This window comes from Parasteatoda tepidariorum, chromosome 4 (assembly GCF_043381705.1).
Source record: "Parasteatoda tepidariorum isolate YZ-2023 chromosome 4, CAS_Ptep_4.0, whole genome shotgun sequence".
Taxonomy (NCBI): Eukaryota; Metazoa; Arthropoda; class Arachnida; order Araneae; family Theridiidae; genus Parasteatoda; species Parasteatoda tepidariorum.
The window spans coordinates 53,756,557-53,770,493 of NC_092207.1; positions in this window are offsets into that span (position 1 = coordinate 53,756,557).

A 13,937-nucleotide genomic window follows, 5' to 3' on the forward strand; every position below is an offset into this window, starting at 1 on the left:
TTTTGGATTTGGTTGAAAAGTTAGAAGACTTTTGAAAAGCATGAGCAACTAAAAAACCAAGCAGTCAGCTATTACCAATTTTGTTAGTAACCCTCTCTAATTTGTGAAATAAATCAGTTTAGTCCTATAAGTTAATTTTCACTATTTTTTTTATTTACTTCTACAGAATTAAAAAAAAAAAGAGTGCTGAAAAAAAGTTCACTTCTTAAATTTCGTCTGAATTATAATATTTTTATCTTATTTCCTTTATAACTTTATTTTATTTTTTAAAATAATTGGTTCTATTTATTATGAGAAGAATGAGGGTTATTAATTTGATATAAAGCATAAAAAAATCAAAACGTTTATTGGAATGAAATATATTTTAATTTACATATTTGCAATAGAAATTTAAAATTAGAAAATGCAAATAGATAGTGCACATATAGATAATAGAAAATGTCTGTGTATTGTACGATTTTCATTAAAAAGTTTCGCCGCTGACAACAAATTTTCTGTCCTCCGTTTGAATTTAACGGGGTTAATATACAATGAAGAGCCATTACGTTATGACCACCCTCTATCTATAACAATGGGCCCGCCCAGGATTTCATGATTTCATGCCCAGGAACAATATTTTCATGGGGCACATTAGGACCCATAATCCTCGTAGAACAATCCCTGACGTCTGTAAGCTACTTGAACATAGTTGCAGACCAGGTTCACCCATTCATGGCAGGACAGTTTTTCCTGCGGAGGACGGTGTTTACCAACAGGATAATGCACCATGTCATAAGGGTCGAATCGTCGAGTAACATTCCAATAACTTTCAAGTAATGTCTTGGCCCCCGAATTCACCTGACCTTAATCCAATAGAGCATTTGTGGTCCTAATTGGAAAACCAAATTCGTGCTTCCACGCTACTCCTTCGCAATGTGAGGGAATTGCAGGACCAGTTGGTGAGCGCTTGGTACCAGATAACTCAGACAACCTATCAGCACCTTGTGGATTCAATGCCACGGCGGTTGCTAGCAGTTTTGAGGGCTAAAGGTGGTCCTACATGTTATTAGTAATCATAACGGTCATCAGGTCATAATGTAGTGGCACTTCGGTGTGTATATATATATATGTAATAACAGGGCTACAACCCTGTTATCAGTGTTGTATTTAGCTTGAAATAATTGCAGTCTTAAGCCATCAGACGTTCTAAAAAGGTTTATTTAAATGTAGGCTGGTATTGATAACAGTTCATATCCACACTCCCTAAGGGTAAAGACTTCTGACAATTCCGGAACAGTTTATCAGGATCAAATCATGATGAAAAGGACACGCAAAACTATGAGTTCTTACGTTTTATATCAACACAGATTTGAGGTAAAAAGGCACACTTCATACATTCCTTGTAACCTTACGCATTAAGGAAAATCATTTCTGCTTCCTTATATGGAATTGAAAGAGAGAACGATTCTAAAAATAACTCTTCCTTTAAAATATATATCTATTTATATTTCAATGGTATGTTTTCAGCCTTGAATTCCCAAAATAGAATCTCTCTACGCTTATTCTTTAACAAAGACATTTTAGTATGGTTAAAGGGGGATTTTAACTAATATTTTTTATATATTTAAAAGCAAACTACCTAAAAACGAATTTTCTGATTTTTAAATAATATTTGCATTTAGTCAATTTTAGATCACGGGTAATTTCCCCCCCTTTTCATTACAATTAAGAAGAAAATTATTCATAATTTTTTATTCTAATTCGAAACCTTCATTCAATGTTTATTTGAACTGTTGATAGTTACTATTAATTTAAAAACTATTATCGAATAAATAGCTAGAGGGGAGTAAAAAGTTAATAATTTGCGTTTCAAAAAGTTTTTTAATCAATGTTTAAGCTAAATAGTTGATTTATTTAGTCTAGCCGTAGTCAAATTTTAACTACGCCTTCTTTAAAAATCCGTCAATTTTTCTTTTTAAACTTATCAAATGGTAAATTATCTCTACATTTTATAAAGACTTTTTTTTCCAAACATCAAGCCTTTTTATATAAGCTGAACTCAAACGTGAAATATGACTCGGTGTGGATGACACTTAAATTAGGTTAAGCAAAATAATAAAGTATTTATTAAGTAAATAAAATAAATGAATAAATAAGTAATTAAAATAATTAAATGAAATAAATATATATAAAATAAATGCCTGTGAAGACCTTGCCTAAATAAGGTGTAGATTCGTATATTAGTGAAAAATATTAAGTTTCATAAATTTTTAGTTGTTAAGCAAAAGAGTAAATAATAAAGTATTTATCAAGTTAATAAAGCAAATTAATTAAATTACTAAATACAATGAATAAATAATTAACGTAAATGAAATAAATAAATACCAAAAATAAATTAAAAAATCAATAATTTGTTTATCATGTAAGTTATATGGTACAATTACTTGTCGTGCAATTTAAAATTTATCGCTTATTCATTAGTTTTACTTCGCTTATTCATTATTCATTAGTTTCAAGAAAAGCACACGTTCGCATGTTTGTAAAACAACCAACATAAAGAGCACCATACTTATCTATCACCCTTAAAACTGGGCAAAAAGGGTAGCTTAAATTGAAAATTATTATTAATCAACATGAAATTTAGATATTGCTTATTTTGTCTTAAATAGCATAATAAGTTGCCCATACTGAGCCGAAATAGAAAGAGCAATATCGAACTTATGCATTAATTTATTACTTTTATTGGTAAGTATACGTTCGCATGATTCGAAAGACAATTGATATGAAGAATATTTTACGCATATCTATTATCTTTAAGATGAGGCAAAAGATCATGCTAGTTGCTTCCATTGAAACAAATTATAAATCAGTCTAAAATTTTAAAATTGCTTATTATGTGAGTATATGGTTCACGGAGAAAAAAAATCTGGCAAATTTACCGTACTGTGTGGTAATGACATTTCTGGTTGTTGTTTTTTTTCTAAAAAAGAAAAAAAAAACATAATGTTGGTAATAAGACCAAAGTATACGGTATTTATAAACTATTCATTTGGTAATTCTGGTTTTTAAAATTACAATTCTTGCTGCCAAGCATTTCGCTAAAAACACATAGCTGGAATATATCTATAACTCACTAAATGGTTTCATGCCGTGTTTCCGAAGTTTCATGAAAAAATTACGCAATTTCGCCACATTAACTAAATTTTATCGCATAAAATGACACCATATTTTATGGTTAATTATTTATAAATCATTGCCAAAGTATTTCGGTAAAAATCACCGAGCTTTTAGCTGCAGGCCAGAAAAAAAAGGTAAATTTTACCATATTCTGATAGTTTTAACCAAATTTTTTTCTTCAGTGTACGTTAATATCGTTCTGTTACATACTAAGCGTAAATACGAATAGCATTATTAAAATTTCCTGCTGATTCATATTACATATCATATTGATTCATGTAATGAAATTTTGACATTGTCTATTCTGTACATACGTAGTGCGTAAGATCGTACTTTACAAACAGCTCATACATAGAAAAAGCACAATCAAATTCATGCAGTCGGGAAGACTATGCTTAAGAATAATTATTTTCATATCTATATTAAGAATTGAACATAACTATATTTTCTAATTTATATAATTCGCTTGTTATAGCATTGAGAATATTTCTTATGGAAATTACAATATTCAAAACGGGGAGATGGCGTTCGCCTTCTAATAAGGAGAACCGGGTTCGAATCCCAGCAATGGCTGGTTGATACGAATTCCGCATACTGCTTGCACGGATCACAGTGCTGACGTGGTAGACGGATCATGGGCTAGAGTCTCCTTGCCGTCAGGTTAATCGTGGGAAGTTTTGCGTAGAGTTCCTTTCCTTGTAACGCAAATGTGAGTTAGTTCCATCAAAATGTCCACCACGAAGGCGAATATCTCCCAATACTTGTTCCAGGAGTTCTCGTGTCTTCTGAGTTGGGTTCAAAACTACAAGACTACTAAGTTGAGCATTAGTAGTCGTAAAGCCGAAAAATAGGGTGGGCTGTTTAACGACAGTTATAAAATCATAAAAAGAAATTATAAAAAGTGAATACGTGCCCTGAAAACTTAAAGAAAATTAAATTTTAAGTACATAATTAAATTTTAAGCTTGTTGAGAAATATAAATAAAATTGTCGTGAAAAACGTATTTTATATATATTGAATTAATTCTTATTTATTGAGAAAAAAACTTATAACTTTTTTAACAAATTAATAATAAGCAGATATTCACACATTTTAAATGCATTTTTTTTCTGTTTAATATCCTTTAAATAATCTAAAACTAATTTCAGGTTTCTAAAAAGCTTAACTATTAAAATTTNGTGGGAGCCAGGGGCAAATGCCCCGTATGCCCTTGCCTTAGCCAGGCTCTGATCGTTCTGTTACATACTAAGCGTAAATACCAAGAGCATTATTAAAATTTCATGCTGATTCATATTACATATCATATTGATTCATGTAATGAAATTTTGACATTGTCTATTCTGTACATACGTAGTACGTAAGATCGTACTTTACAAACAGCTCATACATAGAAAAAGCACAATGAAATTCATGCGGTCGGAAAGACTATGTGTAAGAATAATTATTTTCATATCCATATTAAGAATTGAGCATAACTGTATTTTCTAATTTATATAATTCGCAAGACAAGTTTATATCATTTTTATGGAAATTGCATTGTTTAAAATGGGGAGAAAGCATTCGCCTTCCAATGAGGTGAACAGGGTTCGAATCCCAGCTATAGCTGCTTGATACGAATTCCGTGTACGGCTTGCACGGATCACAGTGCTGATGTATAATATCCTCAGTAGCAGACGGATCATGGGCTACAGTCTCATTGCCATCAGGCTAGTCTTGGGAGGTTTTCGTGGTCTTCCTTTCCATGTAACGCAAATGTGAGTTAGTTCCATCAAAATGACCATCACGAAGGCAAATTTCTCCCAATACTTGTTCCAGGAGTTCTCGTGTCTTCTGGGTTGGGTTCAAGACTACTGAGTTGAACATTAGTAGTTGTAAAGCCGAAAAATAGGGTGGGCTGTTTAACAACGGTTATAAAACCTCAAAAAAATTATAAAAATGTGAATACGTGCCCTGAAAACTTAAAGAAAATTAAATTTTAAGTACGTAATTAAATTTTAAGCTTGTTGAGAAACATAAATAAAACTGTCGTAAAAAACGTATTTTATATATTCTAAATTAAATCTTATTTATTGAGAAAAAAACTTAGAACTTTTTTAACAAATTAATAATAAGCAGATATTCACACATTTTAAATGCATTTTTTTTTCAGTTTAATATCCTTTAAATAATCTAAAACTAATTTCAGGTTTCTAAAAAGCTTAACTATTAAAATTTGATATAGTTAAGACTACTTTAGTTTTTTTTTTAATTTCATGACAAAGTTTTAGGCGTCAAAAAATAATTTTATGATGTCTTTACGATTAATAGCTAAATGATTTTACTTAAAGTGTTTAAAAAGGAAGTGTAAGAAAAAATTTGCATTTAAATTATTCAAATTTATCGCGTCTGAGAAAAGGTTTTACGAAATAAGAGTAGGATTAAATTGGAAATGTGTGTTTTTTCTCCGAACAACTATGAATACAGCTTAGAAGTTTTAATTTAATATAACCAGTGGCAATTAGTTTTTGTTATTTTCGCGTTTTACTCCTTAATATTTTGCATTTACAGAAAATTTATATATATATGTATATATATATAGATAAATTTTCAAGAAACAATTTAATATATATACTCAAATTCAAGAAATTGCTATAAATTAAACTAAATAGTATTTTAAAATTGTTTTTATTTTGCTATTTTTTTATGATCGGTGTTGAACTATTCCAAGTATACCACTTTCATTGTTCAACTCAGTGACCTTGCAATTTTCAACTCAACGCAGAAGCCAAGGAAACTCCTGGATCAAGCATTGGGACAAATTGGCTTTTCGGAGAGAACTTTTTTTATGGAACTAACTCACATTTGCGTTTCATGAAGAGGAAAACCACGAATACTTATCACGGATAGCCCGACTGCTGGGAGATTCTCACCCATGATTCGTCTACAACTGAGGATATTTCACGTCAGCACTGTGGTCGGTGCGAGCCGGGAGCAGAATTCGCATCAGCCAGCCACTGCTAGGATTCGAACCTGGATCACCTTCAAGGGAGACAAACGCTCCATCCTCTGAGCCACCGTGACTCTTCATTGTTTTATTGATTTTATTCTTGACCGTGTTTCGTGTTCTCAACGGAAAGGGGCAGTATTTCAAGAAGTTATTTTAACTTCTGGTAGAAGCTTTGCTTGTATTGATCTCAATTATTTACGCCATTTCATTTGCAAGTGGTCCTGCCTTTGTTGCACTAAGTTTCGAAGCAATAGTTCATCTGAAATTATGACATTTTAATTCCGTAACGACACATCACGCCGAATTCAATATAATAAGAATTTAAAGAGAAGAGGCTGGACTCTGTCAAGTCATAGTGTAATTTGTTCAAACGATTGCAGAAGGAATGTTTACATTTAAAAATATATTACCGATTAAATAGGATAAGTTTCAAATTGAGTTAAGCTCTAAATGGAACTCCAATAACGAAGTAATGCGCAGACGCTTTCAGAACTTTCCCATTTCTAAATTGTCTGCCTTAGTTTTATATTGGTTGAGTAACAAGTAGTATTAACATCTCTGTCTTTAGTTATGTCTTATTAATTTTTCAGCTTGCGAATTTTGTCAACTTGAGGAACAAGCATGTTATTACAATGAAGCGTAGTTACAAAAATTACCAAAAAAAGCAATAAAGTTTTAAGAGAAGTTTGTCTCTCATTCTTATGCAGAAACACGACATGAAACTAAAATTCAGAAAAACTCAGTGTCCGGAGAATATGCAAACAAACCTGGAACGTCAAAGAAAAAAATATTGGGTTTATAATTTGCCCCAAAAAATCCATCATGATCCAATATAACTTACTGGTTACCATCATGATTTTCCATCACAAGCCATCTACATTGAAATTGACTCAGCTTTACGTTGGGACAACACAAAATCCCAACATAGTTTGGATTTTGATGGATAAATCATATTCCAATTAAAAAAATCATATTCCCTGATCATTTCCCCAACAACAGTACCCAAGCATCATGCCTATTAGGGTCCACATGGTTTAGAAGTGGGTTACCGACATGGATTCACATGGTTTATCCATGTGGGATCCATACATATTACCCCCTGCTATACAATTTGGAAAAACCAATATGGAGTCCATGTAGATTATTCACTTCTTTACCATGTGGCAAGACTCATATGGGGGCACATGTGGATTTCACACTTCTTTCATGTGATCCCCTGGCAAAAATGTCTAGATGAGACTCACTTGATTTACTGATATAATTATATGGGTGGAAAAACGTGTGCTCTATTCATAAGGACATATAGTTTACTCTTATGGGTTCTTGAAAAAAATTGCCCATGTTGTATAATGGAAATGCAAGACTTACCAATGTGAAGGTAATTGAGAAGCCCGGTAGGAGATTCTGAAAGGAAAAAAAAATGTTTCAAGAATTGTATGTGGCCTAGATGGCTACCTCAGGTAGCCAATAGACTACTATTGGCTACCTGAAAGAACAATGTATCTTTAGAAGTTATCAAAATGGGTTTTGGAATTAAATCTAGTTCAAAACCCGCCGGATGAAGAATCCCCATGTATTAATTGGTTATTGGTGCACGTTAAATCTGTTGGGTTCACAAAGAAAATCCTCCAAGTTGTCTTACGAAATCCATACCATTGGGGGTACTGAATTGGAAATTGATCATTCTCTGGTTTAGATCAAAATTACGAGCTGTGAATGGAGTATGATTGGGTCTTCCTTGTAAAACGGGCTGTGACGTGTGTGTGGCTGAACTCGTACTCTTGGCCATAGAAGGCGCCTCTGAAAAAACAAGAAAAGTACACTCTGTCTTAAAAATTCCCTTGATTTCAAGCAGGCTTGCTAATTGGCAAGTGGAACAAGAAACACAACAACATCATTTTTGAAATACTAACCCATTCCACTATTTTCATTTGTCCATTTACATTTTCATTTTCTTCAAAATTAGATTGCCTCCCCTTTTTATGGTCAATAATTTACTTTAAATATTGGTTTGCGAAATATGTAACTTATCGTTTAAATATATTAAAATAATTCTCCCTGCAACTTTTTTTTTAATATGCGTAAATATTCATAATCTGATATTTTAGTCAAATAAAATTCTTATGCGAAAGGTTCTAATTTTATTCTAATTGCATTCCGAAATTGAAAAAGATATTTTATTAGAACGAAAATTAAACTCTAATTAAAACGCTTCAGTTTTTCTTTAAGACTTAATTCCTCATTTAGTAATGAGACAAAAAGAAAGAAAAGAACCTTTTTTTTAAGATCTAATTACATTAAATAAAAGTCTCGGCGCTCAAAAATCAATAGTGAAAAAAACGAGAAAAACCATCCTCATTAAAAGTATTTTCAAATTCAAATTAAGATGACGCTTTTAAACAGATAGTAATCCAACAGTGGTATTAATGTAACAACTTTTTAATTTTGCAAATAAAAAAACGCGATATTGAGGCAGTTTTTATTCTTCATTTCTTTTATTAACATTCATTAATTTTTTATAACTTTTTCCAGTTTCTTTCGTTCTTAATGAGGATTGAATGAGTTAATAATTTTTCAGTTCGCGAAATAATTTTGTTCGCGTAATATAAAAGCTTTTCAAATTAACTGTCATAACATAAATTTTTTGTGACGGCATGATCAATTGAAATATATTATTCTCATTAATTATTAAATGTTTTAATATATTTGAAGAATTTATTGTTTTAATTAAAAAAATAAGCTACAGCTGCATTCTAGTTTTTTTTTAAAAATCGAATAAGATTTAAATATGTTTTATAAAAAATCCTTATTATAGCGTTAACATTTATTAAAATAATCATACTCTTATAGCGATAAATAAATTAAAAAGCTTGAATTTCAAAAGTAATTAAGTCGAAAACAATTAAGGGATATATGATGTAAGTGACAAAAGTGTACAATAGTAAATGCTATGACAAAAATATCCAAAAAGTAAAACATTTCAAAATTAAAACGGGGTAAGGGAAATTGTCCTTCATATTAATGATTTTAAATTATTAAATATTTACTAACATTTATTTTATAAATGCATATACCTTGATCTTTATTTATCTAATTTTATTTTATTTATTTCCTTCTATTGCCTTTCAGTAATCCCGTTAACCAGCTATTCTACAGTGCGCAAAAGAACGGACCACCTAGAATAACTTTTGATATAATGATCGGATCTTCACGTTCTAGCACTTCTTAATGGCTCAAAAGGGTGAGCTCAAATATACTAGTTATTTAGTGCAGTCGATATTTTAGGTTTCGAAATCTGACGCAAAAATGTACTTTCTCTGAATAAACATTTTTTTTTTTTTACTGATTTGGATTTTTCATCCTTAAAGTATAGGGGGTAGCCTTTAATCTGGGAAATATGGTCCCAATAGTTTGGTCAGGAGAGTGCTCACAAGTGTTAACCCTTTAATATTAATTTTACTTTTTGCATCTTTCGGTATATCTCGAGACATTATTTAATAATGATCAAAAAAATTGTAAAATATACAAATTTTTGCTTCATTTTAAAGAATATACTTTTACATGACAAAATACGAAATTAGAGCGAAATCGGTCGAATAATTCCTGAGAAATAAAATTTTAAGCATCTGACTTTTTTGAAATTCAATTTCTCAGAAACTTTTCAACGAATTTTTCTCAAATTTTGTATTTTACCATGTAAAATTATATTCTTTGAAATGTTGCAAAAATTTGTTTACTTTACAATTAAAAACTTTTTCGACCATTATTAAATAAAATAATAAAAAAGAATAAATATTTACTAAATATTATTTTTTGCACGGAATTATCTTTGGACAAACAAATTTTATAATTGCGTGCAAATATTTTTCGATTCGCTTCTAAAGTTCTCGTGATATGGTGAAATACGCAAAAAGTAAAATTAATATTAAGGGGTCCAAACTTTGGATAGCTCTCTGACCAAACTATGAATACCATATTTTCCAGTCTGTGACTGTTTTGGGGGTAGCCACAATCTATGACTTATATTAGATTGGGACTATATTGGGGTCTATTATATATATAACTCCCTATATTTTGTTTATTCAGAGAAAATACGTTTTTGTGCCTCATTTCATAACTTAAAATATCGTCTACACTAATTAATTAGCATATTTGAAGTCACTCCCTCGAACCATTAAGATTGACTCCTAGAACGTGAAGATCCAATCATTAGATCAAAAATTATTCAGGGTGATCCATTTTTTTGGCACACTGTACCTCGGATTTGCAGCTACCAATATTCAACTCCGTAGCCCTATAATTTTAAATAATTCTCAAAAAAAAGGGAAGCTTTTGATCAAGCTTTGAGGCTGCATAATTTTCATAAAAAAAGATCTGGGGAGCATTTTTTTTTCTGTGGCATGAGATTTTTTTAACACACTTTATAAACTTTCGAATCGCTGATTTCAAATAAGCAATAAATGTCTCACTCAAAACTACTGTTTTTTAATGACATTTTAGTCTATTATTTAATGAATTGTACGAGATTAAAAGCGTTATATATAGCAGAGAGTTGCGAGAATGTTACGACAAACTTCTTGAGGCGTTAGGACATCAGGAATAAGATTGATAAGGAACTTATGTCCGGAAATTTCATCGTACGAGACTCTGGACACTTTCCTATTATGACCTTTGTTTCTGCAGCAAACAAAGAAATAGTTCACAAAAGGGAGGAGTCTCTAGAGGCGTATGACGACATTTCCAGGTATGAGCACCTATGCAATTTTAATTCGATGGTGGGCCCTAACTCCTTTAGTTAGAAGTTTATTTGAACATTTACGCGACATCTTGTAACATATAACGTTTTTAAACTCGTACTTTCCGAAAAAAATTTATTTTTTAAGCAAAATGTTATTTCAAAAAAAGTTTGTAGTTTTAGGATTGAAACTAATGTCGTATTTGAAACCCTTACACCCAAATTAGACAAGATCAAGTATTTCTATAAATGCAACAAAAAATTTATTCAAAATTTATTCCTATTCATGGAATACATGAAAAATAATATTATGAAATAGACGAATTTAATGCATGAAAGGGATACGTATGTGCGTTACATGGGCAGGAAGATTGCGAAAACCTCTCACTCTCAGCACAACGCCAAGTGGTGTAAGTTTTGAACTCAAAATCATCATCAGAAATATTTTGGATCAGCACTAAAATTGCTGTGAATCGGAAGTAGTGTACGGAGCGCATAAATACCTCCAAGATTCGAACCTGGGTCATTTATTTAGAAAGAAAGCCCTATATCGACTAAGCGAATCCATTTTTATTTGTTCTTCTTTTTTTTGCATTTCTTAATGAAGAAGAAATTAGTGTTCTCACTCATAAACATGCCCTCTAAATATATTTGGTTTAAAATTTAGCAATTTCTAATACAAATTTATAATGTTAGCTCCGTTGAAATTAGCTACAAGTTAAGAATTTAGTAATTTCTTACATACATTTATAATATTTGCTCCGCTGAAATTAGCGTCATCATATTATAATAGAGCTACGTCAGAAAAAAAATGAAGAATGTATAGCTTGATTACTATTATATTCTTCAAAATGTTTGTTATTTGCTTTATTTTGTTATGTGTACTAATGTACAATTTCTGAATCATGCATTAATGAAATAAACAGGAAATAATCCCTATTAAGTGAAACGACAGAAAGAAAGCTAATTACATAGTGTTCATATTTTTATTCAACTTGATGCAGCCAGAAACAACGAAATAAAATCTTTATCATCAATATTACAATAAAGAAAACATTAGAAAAGATAATTGTTTTTTGAGTAACGTAGATGGATAAATCTTTCCACATCAATAAACTAATTCTCTTAATTTTAAATGAATCTAGAAAAAATTAACAAAAAAAACTTTCATTATTTATCATTTATTAAAATAAATAAATAGTATCGTTTAATCTATTTTTTGGAGCAAAGAATAATTAAAGCAGTTATAAATTATAAAATTACCAACTAAATAGAAACCCAAACTACAACTAAATTTTTATTATTAATAGCATTTTCCCGTGGTGATGGTAAAATGCAAAATATTCTGGATCAAATTACGGAATAAAGTACCGGCTGTTTGAGTGCATTATCCTTAAAATCCTCTTTACCATAAAATCCATCTTTACCGTGAAATATTATACCAAATGTATATAATTAGGGGGATTCAGTTTTTTTTACTGCATTTATTACTGCAAAAATTATGGTATATCAATTATTTATTCCGGAACATGTTCATATGAAAAATAATTTTACGGTAAAAAGCACCATGGATGCCAGTAATTTTTATCGTAATTTAATTTGGCATTGTTTACAATAAATGAAAATTTTGGTTCTCATTAATTTCTTTTAGATTGATTGCAATAAAAATAATACTAACAACTTTTTTTTAATTTTTTGGAGATGAAATACAATGTAGCGTAGACAAGAGGGTCTTGAAATTTTTGTGAGATTTCAATAAAAATTTTAACGTAAAATATTTCCCCTATTTTAAGTCAAATATTTTTTTAAAAAATTCGAAAACACAAAACGTCTGCACTTATTTATGGCCTTTTAAAAATAATAAGCACCTAATTTAATTTTTTTAAATATTGTAGAAAAAATTTTACGTTAGTCTAAATTATAATGAATAATATTTCCCTTTCTATAACAACATGTTTTTAACTTTTGAATCCTAAATCTAATGCGACGCAGACAGAGAGAAATTAATCGATATTTTTCGTTCGACAGCGTTATAAATATTTTTAATTGAAAGTGATGTTTTCCGACAAAAAATAAATTGGAAATAATTTTTTTATCCAATCATCAGAAAAGCAAAAAAAAAGAAGTCCTTTATTTTCTCCGACAACTTTAATAGAAAACATCAATTAATTTCTTTTTATTAAAAGTCTTTTAAAAATGACAAATCCGATTCGAATAAATAATTAAGTTACGGCAACTGTCAGACGCAATTTTCTTCCCACAATTCCCGATTTTACATTTAATTTTGTTGCATTAATAAATTGATATCTACTGTTACAATTACAAGAAATTAATCATCTTTTAATTTTTCCATATAACGGTAGCGATTTTAGTCTGACGGAGCATAAAAAAACATTTCAGCGCCTAATTCGATCACAACGAGAATCAGTTTTTTTTTATATTAATTTAACTCACCATCTTCCTTTAATTCCTGTTCATTATTATTTTTCTAATTCCACGCAACGAACTCGATTTAATTTTTTTTTTCGTTTTCTTCGTTGGAATGGAATGAATTTTTTGTACTCATTAGAGTTACTTCTAACAGGAATCGATAATAAAATAATTATTGTGCTTATTCGACGGTATTTTATTCAATTAAAGAACCCCCTTTGCTTCTTCTTTAGTAGGCACCTTAACTCTTAGAACTTTTTAATTACATGTAGAATCGTTCGAAGAGTACATCTTGCCTGGAGCATATATTCCTTGAATCTTTCGAATGGTGCCCGCTGAAGAATGTAGCTATTTCAAAATTAATTAAAACGTAACAGCCCTATGCGTAGCACAAGTAAGCAATCTTGCAAGAAGTTACACAGACCAAGTTGTTTAATATTCCAAGCAAGAATTTAAGGCCCCTGGCCACTTTAGATATGAATAAGTAAGATTTTAATAGTAACTGTTGCCACTTTGTAAGACAATAACTTTATGGAAAACAACAAAACACTAAGGCATTGTAGCATGAGAGTCAAAAAACAAATTTTATAAATGATATATCAATTCAGTTATATATATATATATATAGTC